Below are 14,094 nucleotides of genomic sequence, written 5' to 3'. Positions count from 1 at the left end.
CCTTGCTACACAGAGCTGGCGTCCCAAGCCAGCGCTTAACCAACACGCCATTCAGCCTCCCCTCTTTTATATATTTTTAATTGTGAACCATGTGAAGGTATTTCCTAATAAAAAAAATGAATAAACATTGAGAATTAACAAGACAGAAGAAATGAGGCAGGTCCTGCGTTTGGTTACTCCAAGGAAATTCACACACCCTACCATCACCATGTGAGCAGCGCTGGGACAACCCTTGCAAACACCGGAAAGAGGCTCTTACCCTAACTGGGCAGGGAGGGGGCATGGAAGCAGGGAAAGCCAAGTCAGGGAGGACCTTCTCTGCCAACCTAAAGAGCTTTCACTTCACACAGGCAACAAGCCATTCAAAGACTTTAGCAGAAGAATAAGTAGATTCGCATAGTAAATATCTTTCTAGTGACAATGCAGGGGCAGTATTTAAGGAGGTCTAGACTAGAGTAAGGTACAGTCAGAGCCCTTTTCAGTAATTTCCCTGCTTCAAAGATCTGTTTTCTAGGGTGAGAATGCCTCAGGGTATGAAGAGGAATAGTCTTGGTTGAGTCTAGGACCAGACGACTTTTGGAGTTTCTATTCAGATGATTTGTTTTTGGTTTGGTGAGCAGAGTAAATTATCCAATGACTGGAATCTACTTAGAGTGTGCCAGGCACATTACCAAGTACTTAATGAATGACACACCTCATTAGTCCTCACAATAATCTTATAAAATAGATCCTCTTTATTCTGCTAATAGTATTTATAGATTAGAAGACTGAGATTCAAGCAGGTTAATCAACTTGTCCAAGGTCAGATAGCTCAAAACTGTCAGATGGATTTGAGCCCATCTGTCTGATTCTGAAACTCATGTTTTCATGTATTGGCGTACATGGGGTCCCCTCTAAGCTGTCCAAGAGGAAACCTAGCTTGCTTTCACTGCCAAAACTTGCCTTCTTAAATATTCCCCTTCCTTCCAGCCCTAGGCAAAATAGCAACAAGGGCAGCTGGACTTTCTCCTTCTCCTCTTCCCTCTACCCCAGCTCCTATCATCTGCACCCCAGCTCCCTCATCTTCCCAGCCCCCATTTCCTTCCCACCTCCCCTAACCTCCATGTTCTTTCCTCATCTCCTTCTCACCTCCCTCACATCTTGCCCTGTTCCCTTATTTCCACCTCAGCTCCCTTCATCTCCATCCCAGTTCCCTCACCTCCTTCCCAGTTGTCTCATCTGCATCTCAGTTCCCTTCATCTCTGTCTCGGTTCCCTCATCTCCTTCCCACCTACCTTCCTGTCCACGCAATCTCCCCTAATTTCCTTCCCAACTCCCTCATCTCCATCACAGCTCCCTTCCTCTCTATCTCAGCTCTCTATGCTTTATGGTTTTTCTTCCCTCTTGCATTTGGAGACACAGGTTTTCTCTGCTTCTTTCCCCAAAATCAAATCTAGCCTCAGGAAGTACCAACACAGTAAGCTAGAGAAGGATTGAAATCTTAAGATAAAGTTCTAAGGGTGGGATTTCAGGCGTCCTCCAGCATTGAGGAGAACTGAGTGGGGGGCTGCAAAGTCAGCCTCTTTCCTTGCAGGCTGATGTGTACAGCAAGGTCATCCCCAGCAACTCTTCTGCTGTACCAGAGGCAACTCACCTGCTTTGAATCTCTCTTGGAAATTGTATAAGCTGATCTCCGAGATTCTTCCCCCCTCACCCACTCTTGTCCAGTTTTCTACAAGAAAAACAAGAGGGAGGAAAGGAAGGAGAGTAAATTAAGCAGTGACAGCTCATGCTCAGGTGATTTCCACGGGAGATTACTGGAGCAGCCTTAAGACCTGAGAGAGTCCCTCCTTCAGGCTGCCCCTAACATTTTCAGGGCCTCGGGCAAGGGTACAAATGAAAGGTCACATGCCACACGTTTAAATTTATAAACACGATAAATCATGGTAACACATTGTTAAACAAAATGTATTTTATTGTACAAATATATTTTGCAAATATACCTTTGAAATGACAAAATCGAAAACTGTGTGTAATGCTATGCTTTGCTAGGCCTGAAAGTTGGCAAAATAACAAAGATGACTGAATTTAATTATAATTGTTCAGGTCTGTATTTTTTGGTGGGATAACATGTTTTGATGAATAATAACATTTTAATGAGTAATAGCAAGAAAACATAAATAACTCACAATTACTTCCTAAAAGTTAGTTTTAGTGCATTCAGGCTGTTATAACAAAATACCACAGACTGAGTGCTGATAAATCTATAGACATCACCTCACTAATTCCTGATATTTGTAATTTGTGTCTGCTCTCTCTTTTTTCTGATCTGTCTACCTAGAGGTTTCTCAGTTTTATTGATCTCAAAGAGCTTTTGGTTTCATTGACTTTCACTATTGTTTTTCTGTTTCATATATTTCTGTTCTAATCTTTTATTTCCTTTCTTTTATTTATTCTGTGTTTAACTTGCTTTTCTGTTTCTAATTTCTTAAAGTGGAAGTTGAAGCTACTGATTTGAAAGCTTTCTTTGCCAATATAGGTATTTTGTGCTATAAATCTCCCTTTACACACTGCTTTAGTGGCATCCTACAAATCTTATCTTGTATTTTCATTTTCAAACAGCTTGAAATATTTTCTAATTTCTTTTTTGACCAATGGGTGATTTAAGAGTGTTAGTTTCCAGACATTTGTAGATTTTTCAGGTTGTTGTTTTTTTTTCCATTGGTTTCTAATTTAATCCCACTGTGGTCAGAAAGCGTATCTTATTTGATTTGAATAATTTTAAATTTATTCAGAAAAATATGGCCTATTTTGACCAATGTTCTGTGTGTATCTTAAAAATGTGTATTCTGGGCCGGCCGAGTGGCGCATTGGTTAAGAGCTGGCTTGGGACACCAGCTCTGAGCAGCAGGGCCCCAGTTCAGATCCCACATCAGGGCCAGTGACACTGCGCCCTCTACAGCTAAGATGGTGAGCAGCAGCTCGACCTGGAGCTGGGCTGCCGTGAGTTGCCGACAACGGCATAGGCTGCAGCCCCTGCTGCAGTGGGCTGCCATAAGCTACCGTGTGTGGCCGGCAGCCAGCGTGAGTGGCCGGCAGCCGGTGTGAGCTGCCAAGAGCCGCTGTGAGTGGCCGTCCAGAGGCCGGCAACCAAACTGCCTCATCCGGGAAGAGCACAATGATAATACCAACATGGGCCAGTGAAGCAACGTCCTCCACAACTAGACTGAAGAACAAAAGGACAGCAACTTGTCTGTTCCCCCTCCCCCAATTCCCCAATAAAATCTTAAAAAAAAAAAAAGTGTATTCTGCTGTTGTTGGGTAGTGGTCTATAAGTATTATATAAGATTGTGTTAATTGGAAATGTTATTCAAGTCTTCTAAATCCTTACTGATATTTTCCACATTTTCTACCAATTATGGAAAGAAAGGTATTGAAATCCCCAAGTATATTAATGAATTTTTTAATTTATCCTTGCAGCTCTATCAGTACTTATTTATGTATTTTGAAGCTGTTTTTTGGTACATAATCATTAAGGATTGTTATATACTCTTGATAAATTGACTCATTCATCAATATGAAATGGCCTTTATTTATCCCTAGTAATACTATTTGCACTGAAATTTACTTTGTCTGATATCAAAGTATATATCCCATCTTTATTTTTTCTTTTTTAATTGAAGTTTATTGGGGTGACAATGGTTAGTAAAGTTACATAGGTTTCAAGTGTACGATTCTATAATACATCATCTATATATCACATCGTGTGTTCACCACCCATGGACAGTTCTCTTTCCATCACAATATATTTGATCCCTTTTACCTTCATCTACCACACCCCAACCCCCTCTGGTAACCACTATTGTCTGTGTCTATGAGTTTTTGTTTCATTTGTTTGTTTTGTTCCTTTGTTGTTTTCAGTTTTATATACCACGTATCAGTGAAATCATATGGTTCTCGACTTTTTCTGATTTATTTCGCTTAGCATAATAATCTCAAGATCCATCCATGTTGTCACAAATGGCACTATTTCATCTTTTCTTATGGCAGAATAGTATTCCATTGTGTATATATAGCACAACTTCTTTATCTAATCATCTATCGAAGGACACTTTCATTGTTACCATCATTCTTTTGATCAGTATTAATATATCAGTTTCCATCCTTTTACTTTAATCTATTGGTGCCTTTGTATTTAAAGTGGGCTTCTTATAGGCAGCTTTTTTACACAATCTGATAACTCTGCTTTAAATTAGGGTGTTTAAACAATTTACATTTAATGCGATCATTGATGTGGTTGAGTTTAATCTACCCTCTTGCTAATTGTTTTCTATTTGCCCCCAGGAGTTCTTTGGGTTTGGTTTTTTTTTCTTTGCTTTTGTGTTCTTAGGGATTGAGTATTTTTATGATTTCACGCTATAAACTCTATACTACATTGTTTATTTGTTTGTTTAAAAGGTCAATTATCTTTTGAAGAGATTTAAATTTTAAAATAGTTATTATTTCTGGTGTAGATATGGATTCTTTTGTGTAGATACAGATGTCCATCTGGTATTACTTTCCTTCTGCCTAAAAAACTGACATTTCAAAGAAATGAGCTATCGAGCCACGAAAAGACACGGAGGAATCTTAAATGTATTATTTCTAAGTGAAAGAAGTCAGTGTGAAAAGTCTACATACTTTATGTTGCCAACTATGTGACATTCTGAAAAAGGCAAAACTAAGAAGATAGTAAAAAGATCAGTGTGGTCAGGGGTTCGGACAGAAGAGGGGACAGAGCATTTTTAGGGCTGTGAAACTGTGAGACTATAATAGTGGATACATGACTATGCATTTGTTAAAACCCATAGAACTGTACAACACAAAGAGTAAATCCTAATGTAAAGTGTGGACTTTAGTACATATTGTACCAGTATTTGTTTATCAATGATAATGAATGTACCACACTAATGAAGATGTTAGTAAAGGGAGAAATTGTGGGGTAGGGTAGGAAGTATAAGGGAATTCTCTGTCCTTTCTTTTATATTCTGTAAACCTAAAACTACTCTAAAAATTAAAATAAATCCACTTATATTTCTTGTAGTGCAGATCTGCTGGTGATTAATTCTTTCAGCTTTTGTATGTCTGGAAATATTTGTTTCCCCTTCATTTTTGAAAGATACTTGTACTGGTTATATAATTTCTGTTGACAGGTTTGTTTGTTTTTTAAGATTTTGCTCCACTCTCTTCTCATGTGTTTTAAGAGAAATCTGCTTATCTTTCTGATTTTTATTCTCTGTGCATGTTTCTTCTCTGGCTGCTTTTAAGAGTTTCTCTTTGTCACTATGTTCCAATCAAGGTTCAAGCAGAAAATCAGAACCAGGAGACATATATTAACTCTTTCACTGCATTAACTGATTTCAAGTTTTGTTTTCAAAATGTGTCAGAAATCCACAAAAAACAAAAAGTTGATATTTTGACTATTTTAATCATTTAATAACAAATTTGAGCTGCTTTGTATATAAATGACATTTTTATGTAGGAAAATGTCCTATTGCTATTAATTCATGAAAAACACAAACAAATATAGAAAAATGTACATCCACTTTCCTAAACTTCCTTTCTGGAACACTGACAGGATTTTTTGTGTTTTACTTTTGAGTGGTAATTCTCAAAACAAGGAACAACACACGTTGCTGGATTTCCAGGACACATAGCACAATAAAACGTGGTTTGTTTGCGTTTGCAAACACCTTTCCCCTTTTTTTGCACATTGTGAGGGCATAATGCTGCACATGCAGCAATTAGGCTTCTTTTTCTTATCCTCAAATTCCCTGGGAAGATGGTGCTCTGTCAGCCTAATCTCTTTTGGTGTAGACATCCTGCAACCCCTCTTATGTCCATCTTTTCTTGAAAATCCATCTAATAAGCCCTCTATAACTTTTTCCCTGAATTTCTGTTGGGTCAAGTTCTTGCTGGGTTTTGAATGTTGTAACATATATAGCCATTTACTAGAGCCACTTCAATGAGAAAATGCCATATGGTTTGATACCACTTCATAGGCTTCCTGTCAAAAGGATAAGTGGCACAGAGCTGATCAAAACAATCAACTCCACACATAAATGAATTGTATAGAATTTGAATATTTGGTTTCAACACAGTTCTCTCATTCCCTTTTTTGATCTTACAAGCACTTCACTGACACCACCATTCCCAACAGTGGAGATCATGTTAACTCTCCCTGTCTCCTGCCAAGTGCAAGCAAGCAGTGGTTGATCATGATTTTCCCATATCACGGGGAGGTCACCAGGCTTCAGCTTGCAAATCCTCATATCTGAAGGCAGTCCTCTCCTATTGGCACGCACTGTACCACATGCTCCGCTTTTTTTCAATCTTAGACTCTCAAAAAGTTCTATACTTGAATAAAAACTGTCTGTACAAACTACATGTCCCTTCAAATTCATTCAGCAAGCTGGATACCACCCTTGCTCCCAACCCAACTTTTCCATCTTGAGCTGAATCTTTGCCTGTGTAAACATCAAAGCACAACAGAAATCCTGTTCATGAATCACAGAGTGACCAAATCTTTATGCCCCACTTTATACTTGGTTTACTGGAAAGATATTGCTTGATAAATAGACACCCCTTGAATTTCAACATGGACTCACCCACACACAATTCCTTATTGCTATTATAGAAGGAAATATATGTAACCTTCACAAAATCTATTTATGGGCCTGATTTTTGGAAGCCGATCAGTCTTTGATAATTCATCATCATTATTGGAAAAATGAAGAAAGGACCTAATTGGATGATATTCATCCCTTGTAAAAATAGTGTTGAAACCAGGAGTTTGAGTCAACCAACAGGTATCCTGAAAGTATGATTCTAATGTTGGCTTGTGTACCAACCCCATTGCAATTTCAAAAGTTACAAACGCCTTCATCATTTGGTCATCAACACCTTGCCACTTGTTAAACCTAGACCTAGGCGAGAGTTTTTCAATCCAAGATAGAATGCTTTCAGCATATCTGTTTGTTTCATTGGCAATAAGCTCAAAAATAGACGAAGGAAGAAATTGAGTAAAATATCCATATGGTTCTAAATTGTTGAAACCAAGAACACTGTGTTTTCCGGTAAAGTCTGGAATAGAGTCTAATTCAGGTAAAGAATTATCTTTCACGTTTCCAATCCTATGCCAAGATGTCAAGGAATGTGACGCACTGCTTGTAGACAGAGATGGCTCAACTGATATTACATCGTCAGTGTCCTACTGTGCTTCCTCCTCCGTATCATCATCGTCTTCACAGTCAATTTCGCTATCTTCTTGCAAGGCCCTTTCTATTTCTTCATCATCAATTTTTCTTTTTCTCTTCACTCCACCCATTTCTGAACTGGGAGAAAAAAATATTTCTTATATGAGACACTTCTGCCATTGAACTGTACATATGCATATATCTTTCAATAATGGGATGTATTACTTCAGCATGCTATGAAACACACATAAAATTAAAACTTACCTAATACGCAGCAGAGAAAACTAATGTAATGATGAAGAAACTCCAATCTTTCGTAAGAACTGCAAAATAACCACATCACCCACTGGGCACCGGAGCACAAAAGGCAGGTCGCGATGGCGGTGACGTGGCAAACGTAAACCTGGGTGTTTCCTGTTCTTACACATTTAGGCAGCACTCACGGACTCTTCCAGCGCTGGAGTCAAGTGCCTGGGAATATACTTTGAACTCCGCTGTAGAGGGAAAAGTTTTTTTGAGCTGGTAGGGTAAACTCTAACGCTGCAGTCTGCTGATAGAGCTATTCATTCGACTATATTCTACCGTCGGGTTGAAAGGGTTAAGAGATTTATTGCAAGGAATTGGCTTATGAGATTTGGGGGATGGCTAGGCAAGTCTGAAATACACAGGGCAGGTATTTAGAACTCTAGAACTCTCAGGCACAGGCTGAGGCTGCAGTCCACAGGCGGGATTTCATCTTCTCCTGGGGACAAGTTAAACCTGACCTCTACTTGGGGAAGATAGTGGGGACTGTGGTCCACTTCTGTCCTTGACCAGTTCATTTCATTCCAGCTCCTTTCTGATCTGTTTCGGATCCTTTTGGCCTTTTGGTACTACTGCTGGAATCTGCAAGTCGACTTCCATTCCCAGTGTATTTTCTGGAGATAAAGGTGGAAACAGACAACATTAAGAAACATATCTTATGTATTTCTGGTGTATCATGGTTCAATATTTGTTTTAGAACCTCGAATAGAAAGCTGAATGAAACTAGGGTGCTTGAGGGGCCGGCCAAGTGGCACACTGGTTAGGAGCTGGCTTGGGACACCTGCTCTGAGCAGCAGGGCCCTGGTTCAGATCCCACATGGGGGCCAGTGACACTGCCCTCTACAGCTAAGATGGTGAACAACAGCTCGACCTGGAGCTGGACTGCTGTGAGTCGCCGGTGACAGCATAGGCTGCAGCCCCTACAGCAGTAGGCTGCCATAAGCTGCCATAAGCTGGCCGGCAGCCAGCATGAGTGGCCAGCAGCCGGTGTGAGCTGCCAAGAGCCACCGTGAGCGGCCGTCCAGAGGCTGGTGACTGATCTGCCTCACCCGGGAAGAGCGCAATGATGATACCAACATGGGCCAGTGAAACAATGTCCTCCACAACTAGACTGAAGAACAAAAGGACAGCAACTTGTCTGTTCCCCTTCCCCGATTCCCCAACGCTGTTCCCCTCCTCCAATTCCCCAATAAAATCTTTAAAAAAAAGAAAAGAAACTAGGGTGCTTGACATTGTCATCCTGAAAGACACTGAAGAGAGAATTAATTAAGTCTATTTCATGGAATTCATGGGCTGAGAGCCTATTTCTCTCTTAGAAAGAATCCTGAATGGAAGTCTTGGTTAGATCATCCCTGGGGCCTAAACATAAGCTATCATAAAACTGTCACGGATTCAGTTTCATGTAGATCCAGAATATTATATTAAATTATGCACTTCTCCCTTACCCCACCACCCTGTACCTCCCTTTCCTCTATTTTAAGGAAAAAAGTCAATTTAGAAGTCTTCCTCCACATGATTCTCCCCCTCTTACTTTTTATCCTTAAAATGTTCACCTGGAGCAACAGCATGATTCTATGGACTCCTGGTTCTCTAACCTGATGGCCCATGCACTGTAAAAGCACTCAGAGGGCAACCAGGCAGGCTGGCTCAGACTCAGGCTCTTTAACCAACACCGGTGTGATGGTCCCCATCACAGTCGTCTCTCCTCACCACCACAATCATTTGGAAACAGCAACCACATTCTTAGATGCTTGCTTTCTATCATTCTTTATCATGGACTTTTTTCTCCTAGTTAGAAACTCTTGAGGATTTGCTAAAACTAGAAAGCAATTTTGACTTTCTCTCTTTTTATCCTTAATGACTAGCACATCATGATCAATAAGAGGAAATCAGCAACGTTCGGAGCACAAGTTTTATTATAAAGAGACTTCGGTTCAGTCCTTTTCTCCCGCTTCCTAGTTTTCACATTGGAGAAGTGGTTTAATCTTCTTGAGCCTGTTTCCTTATTTATTTAAAAGAAAAAAGGGGGGGGATAATACCTAGGCATTTTGTGAGAATTAGCTGATATAGTATACCTAAAGCATTTACACAGTGCTTGCTATACAGCAGCTGTTCAGTGAATGATAGCTATTATTGCTAAATTCTTCTATCAATAGCATGAAAGTGGAATTATCTGGTGTTTCTAGACTCCCTAAGGAACACAAAGAAAGCACCCATAATTAATATCCATGGCTGCTTGAAAGAGTATGTTATCTAAGTGGAAGATGTTACATAAGCCAAGGATGCTGTGGTATATTATTAACAGGACCTTTTCAGTTGCAAGTAAAGGAGAATCTTAACTCAAATGGTCTAAACAGGGGAATGAAACATCTCACTTAACAAGTCTGGGTGTAGGGCAGTTCCATCTTTCATTTAATTCAGAAGCTCAACAACATCATTGAGTCTGTTCTTTCCACCTCCTGCTCTGCCGTCCTGGATGTGACCTAGTCCACCCTCAGGTCAGCTCATCCATGATTCTAAACAGCTATAGCAGTTCAGAGTCACATTCAAGCAGGATATTCAGTAGAAACTAGAATTATCTTCTCCCTGCATCTCTTTTTTGAGAGCAAAGAAAGCTTTCCCAGAAGTTCCTCCAGCATATGTCTCATGTCTGCTTGGCCAAAGTGGTTCATCCTCACACCTCTAAACCAATCATTACCTAAGGGAAAGGGCCACCTCGACTAGCTTGCCCAGGATTTCTCTCTCTGAGCACAGTACTGCAAAGAAAGGATGGAACCCTAACAAATATGGGACTCTAGCAGCAAAGAAAATGGGAATGGTTGTTGGGTAAGGAACCAAAAGTATCTGTGACATTTAAGACACCAATTCCTTGAGATTTCATCAGGGCTGCTTTAGAATTCCTGCATTTGACTGCAGCATAATAAAGGATGAAGTAACCTCAGTAAGTTTGCTTCCAGCCAAAAGCTGTTATGGAAAACCCACTGAAACCTCATAACAACAATAAAAAGACAGTAAGATGTTCCAAGATGAAAATTAGCACCATGTGTACTGCAGTAGTACTTAATATACAATTATTTAATATACAATTGTAAACATCCTATACTAAAGGAAAAAATATATAAAAGTGCAGTTTGCCTTTTTCAAGAGATTCTGGGGAATTTTAACATACAAGACTTCCATTTGCTTTAGGGCTAAACAAAGCAGTATTACATTTTCCCGTCTTGCCTCTATCCTTAAAAGACCTTATTAAAAGCAACAAAAATGGCACATTGATTTCAAACTCTCATTTACAGTGCATTCAAAAGACTTAACAATTCAATCTGTCTGACTTACTCCTAGGTCCATGTTCTTGGTCATTCTCTGTCAATTACCTAGTATGCACGTCCCTGCAAAATGAAGCCATTTTTTTTTGCATTAGATTTTTGCTCACGGTTCTCCAAAATCTTTTCAACTTGTAACTGTGCTTAGGAGACCAGAGAATGCTAAAATTACAGAGAAAGGATATTGACTTAGGGATTGATTTTAAAATAATTATGGAGCAGCACTATTGGGTTAGAATGTGTTAAAGGATATTAAATAAAATTATATTAAAATGCAATAAGAGGAGAATTCATATTAGTTTATAAAACTCTAACTTAAATTCATATTTGGGCCTCTTGACATTTCAAAACCTCCTGCTTGATCCCCAGCTAGTAAAACGATTTTGCTTTACATTTTAAGAGCCTCCACTTTTCCCCCTAGCTTCTACATTCTCTACTAGCTATTGCACAATGATACCATCAATGATGATTAATACTGGAGATTTCTAGGACAATACATTGTTTGTGAAAATACTGCTATAAAACTATGTGAACACAGAGGGGGAAATTATTAGGAAAAAATAGAACATGGACTTTTACTTGGTCAGAACAGCCATATTTATTCCATAGAAGTGATTGTGTGATATGGTCACTCCCTCTGACTAAATTGAAAAGATTTTAAAATGTAAACTCACAATCTAAGATCATTTATTTCAGATTACTGGACCAGTCAATTTATCTATGAGAAATGGATATGACACTCTTGTCAGAAAGAGTTAAAGGCATAATTTAATTATTAAAGTCATTATTTGAATGCACATTTATACTCCTTGCTTGCAATGTTTGTCTTCTACTTATTCATTTGTCTGTGTAGTCAAACACAAGGTTGAAACATCTGTAATTATCCAAAAGTAGGTCTGTCTATAAACTGCCTTTGAAGAATTAAGCTACCATATTTTATTTGTCAAATTAACTTTTATGTACAAATACCTACTCACAAATGAAATTAGGGCAAATTTTTTGCTGTTATAGAAGTAGTCTGCTCTAAGTCAATACTTAAAACATTTCTACATATTCAAAAGTTGTATTCACTAAGCATATCAGGCCCCTGAATGTGATTAAGATTTACCAAATGGAACAATGATCTCATAGTAATAGTTACTATGATCCTGTCGAAAATAGATACTTGATCCTGTCAAAAAGTGATTTGGCCACAATACCTTAGCAAGACAAGCCACGCAATAACATCAAAAACTGAAAATGGGAATTTGCACTTCTGGGAAAACAGAGTAGGCATACGTTTTCCTATTCCTCCTGCTAAGTACAACTATCAATACTAAAATCCTGGATATTATATATAAAACAAATATAAGAAGACTCGGAAAGGTGGGAAGAAAGCAGATGAGCTAGGGATCTTGGGACCTGAGGAAAAACAAGGTGGTTAGTTGCCTGGGTTTTCTTTTATGCCTCACATATCCTAGACTTGGAACAGAAGTCAGCGGCCCAGAAATGCCCCCATCCAAAACATAATAAGGTAATATAATTGTCTTAGTCTGTTCAGGTTGCTATAACAAAATACCAGTCTGAGTTGCAACATAAATTTATTTCTCATAGTTCTGAAGACTGGGAAGTCCAGACTTTGTCCTCACATGGTGGAAGAGGGCACTAATTCCATTCATGAGGACTCTTCCCTTATGACCTAAACACCTCCCAAAGGCCCCACCTTCCAATACCACTGGGCATTAGGATTTCTACATATAAATTTGGGGGTGGAGGGTGGAGAGGAGAAACAAATATTCTGACCATAGCAATTACAAACAACTCCACACATATAAACTTGGGAACTTAGAGGAAATGGATCAGTTCTTTAAAAAAGAGGAACTACCACAATTCATTCAATATTAAATAATCTTAACTGCCTTATAACTATTAAGAAAATTGAATTTATAATTTAACACACCCCCCCAAATCTCCAGGTCCAGATGATTTCACTGAAGAATTCTACCAAATATTTAAAGAATAATTAATACCAATGCTACATAATAGCTTCCAAAAATAGAAAAGGAGAGAACACTTCCCAATTCATTTTTTAAAGTATTTTTCAATCTATTTTTAAAAATTGAGATATAATTGGCACATACCATTGTTTTAGATGTACAACACAATTATTTGACACAATTCATTTTATGAAGCTAGTATTACTGTGATACCAAAACCAGAAAAAGATAATACACAAAACTACAAACCAACATACCTCATGAATATATGAAAAAATCCTTCAAAATATAAGCAAATCAAATTCAGCAACACATAAAAGAATTATATACGATGACCAAGTGGGGTTAATTCCAGGGATGCAAAGCTAGTTTAACATTCAAAAATCAGTGTAACCCACTATATCAACAGGCTATAAAATAAAAATTATACAATCCTATCAATAGACATAGAAAAAACATTTGACAAATCAACACCTACTCTCATGAAAAAAAACTCAGAAAAATAGAAATCCATGGGAACTTTCTCAACTTGATAAAAAGTATCTACCAAAAACCTACATCTAACATTTTATTTAATGATGAAAAACTGAATGATTTCCTTCTAAGATTGGGAAGAGGATGTCTGTGCTCACCATTCTTATTCAACACAATGCTAGAAGATCTGGCCAGTGCAATAAGGCAAGAAAAGGATATAAAATGAACACAGATTGAAAAAGGAATAAAACTGTCTTTGTTCACAGATGACATAATTATCTATATAGAGAATCCAAACAGTCAACAAAAAACTACTGAAATTAATAAGTAATTATAGCAACATTGTAGGATATAAGGTTAATATACAAATATCAACTGGTTTCCTACATACCAGTAATGGGTAATTGGAAATTGAAATTAGAAATATAATACCATTTAAATTAGCACCAAAGTGCAATACTTAGGTATAAATCTATCAAAATATGAACAAAACTAAATAAGAGGAAAATTTAAAATCTTGGATGAAAGAAATCAAAGAGGATCTAAATAAATGGAGAGATATTCAATGTTCATGGATAGGAAGACTTACTTGTGTAATATTGCTAAGGTGTCAGTTCTTTCCAACTTGATCTATAGATTCAACACAATCCCAATCAAAAATCTCAGGGCCGGCTGAGTGGCGCGATGGTTAAGAACTGGCTTGGCACGCCAGAGAGCCCCGGTTCGGATCCCACATATGAGGGCCAGTGACACTGCCCTCTACAGCTAAGATGCTGAACAACAGCTCAACCTGGAGCTGGGCTGCCA

The 14,094-nt window shown here is 38.4% G+C and overlaps 1 long non-coding RNA gene across 2 annotated transcripts in view; it reads right to left on the bottom strand.

Annotated features, from left to right (window-relative positions):
* Positions 1–5,439: 5,439 nt before the first annotated feature.
* The window catches only part of LOC109376249 (uncharacterized), an 11,300-nt gene continuing 2,645 nt past the window's right edge, over positions 5,440–14,094 (bottom strand). Inside the window, exons 2-4 of one of the 2 annotated variants that reach the window (XR_002122710.1) lie at positions 7,979–8,131; positions 7,479–7,708; positions 5,441–7,352 (exon numbers count right to left, since the gene is read on the bottom strand). This is a non-coding gene — a long non-coding RNA (uncharacterized LOC109376249). Of the gene's footprint in view, positions 7,353–7,478; positions 8,132–14,094 lie in introns of both variants that reach the window. The other variant, XR_002122709.1, reaches the window with a different exon arrangement.

Source organism: Hipposideros armiger, unplaced genomic scaffold (genome assembly GCF_001890085.2).
Source record: "Hipposideros armiger isolate ML-2016 unplaced genomic scaffold, ASM189008v1 scaffold_1074, whole genome shotgun sequence".
In the NCBI taxonomy this organism is placed as follows: domain Eukaryota; kingdom Metazoa; phylum Chordata; class Mammalia; order Chiroptera; family Hipposideridae; genus Hipposideros; species Hipposideros armiger.
This window is presented reverse-complemented; position numbering and strand designations above follow the sequence as displayed.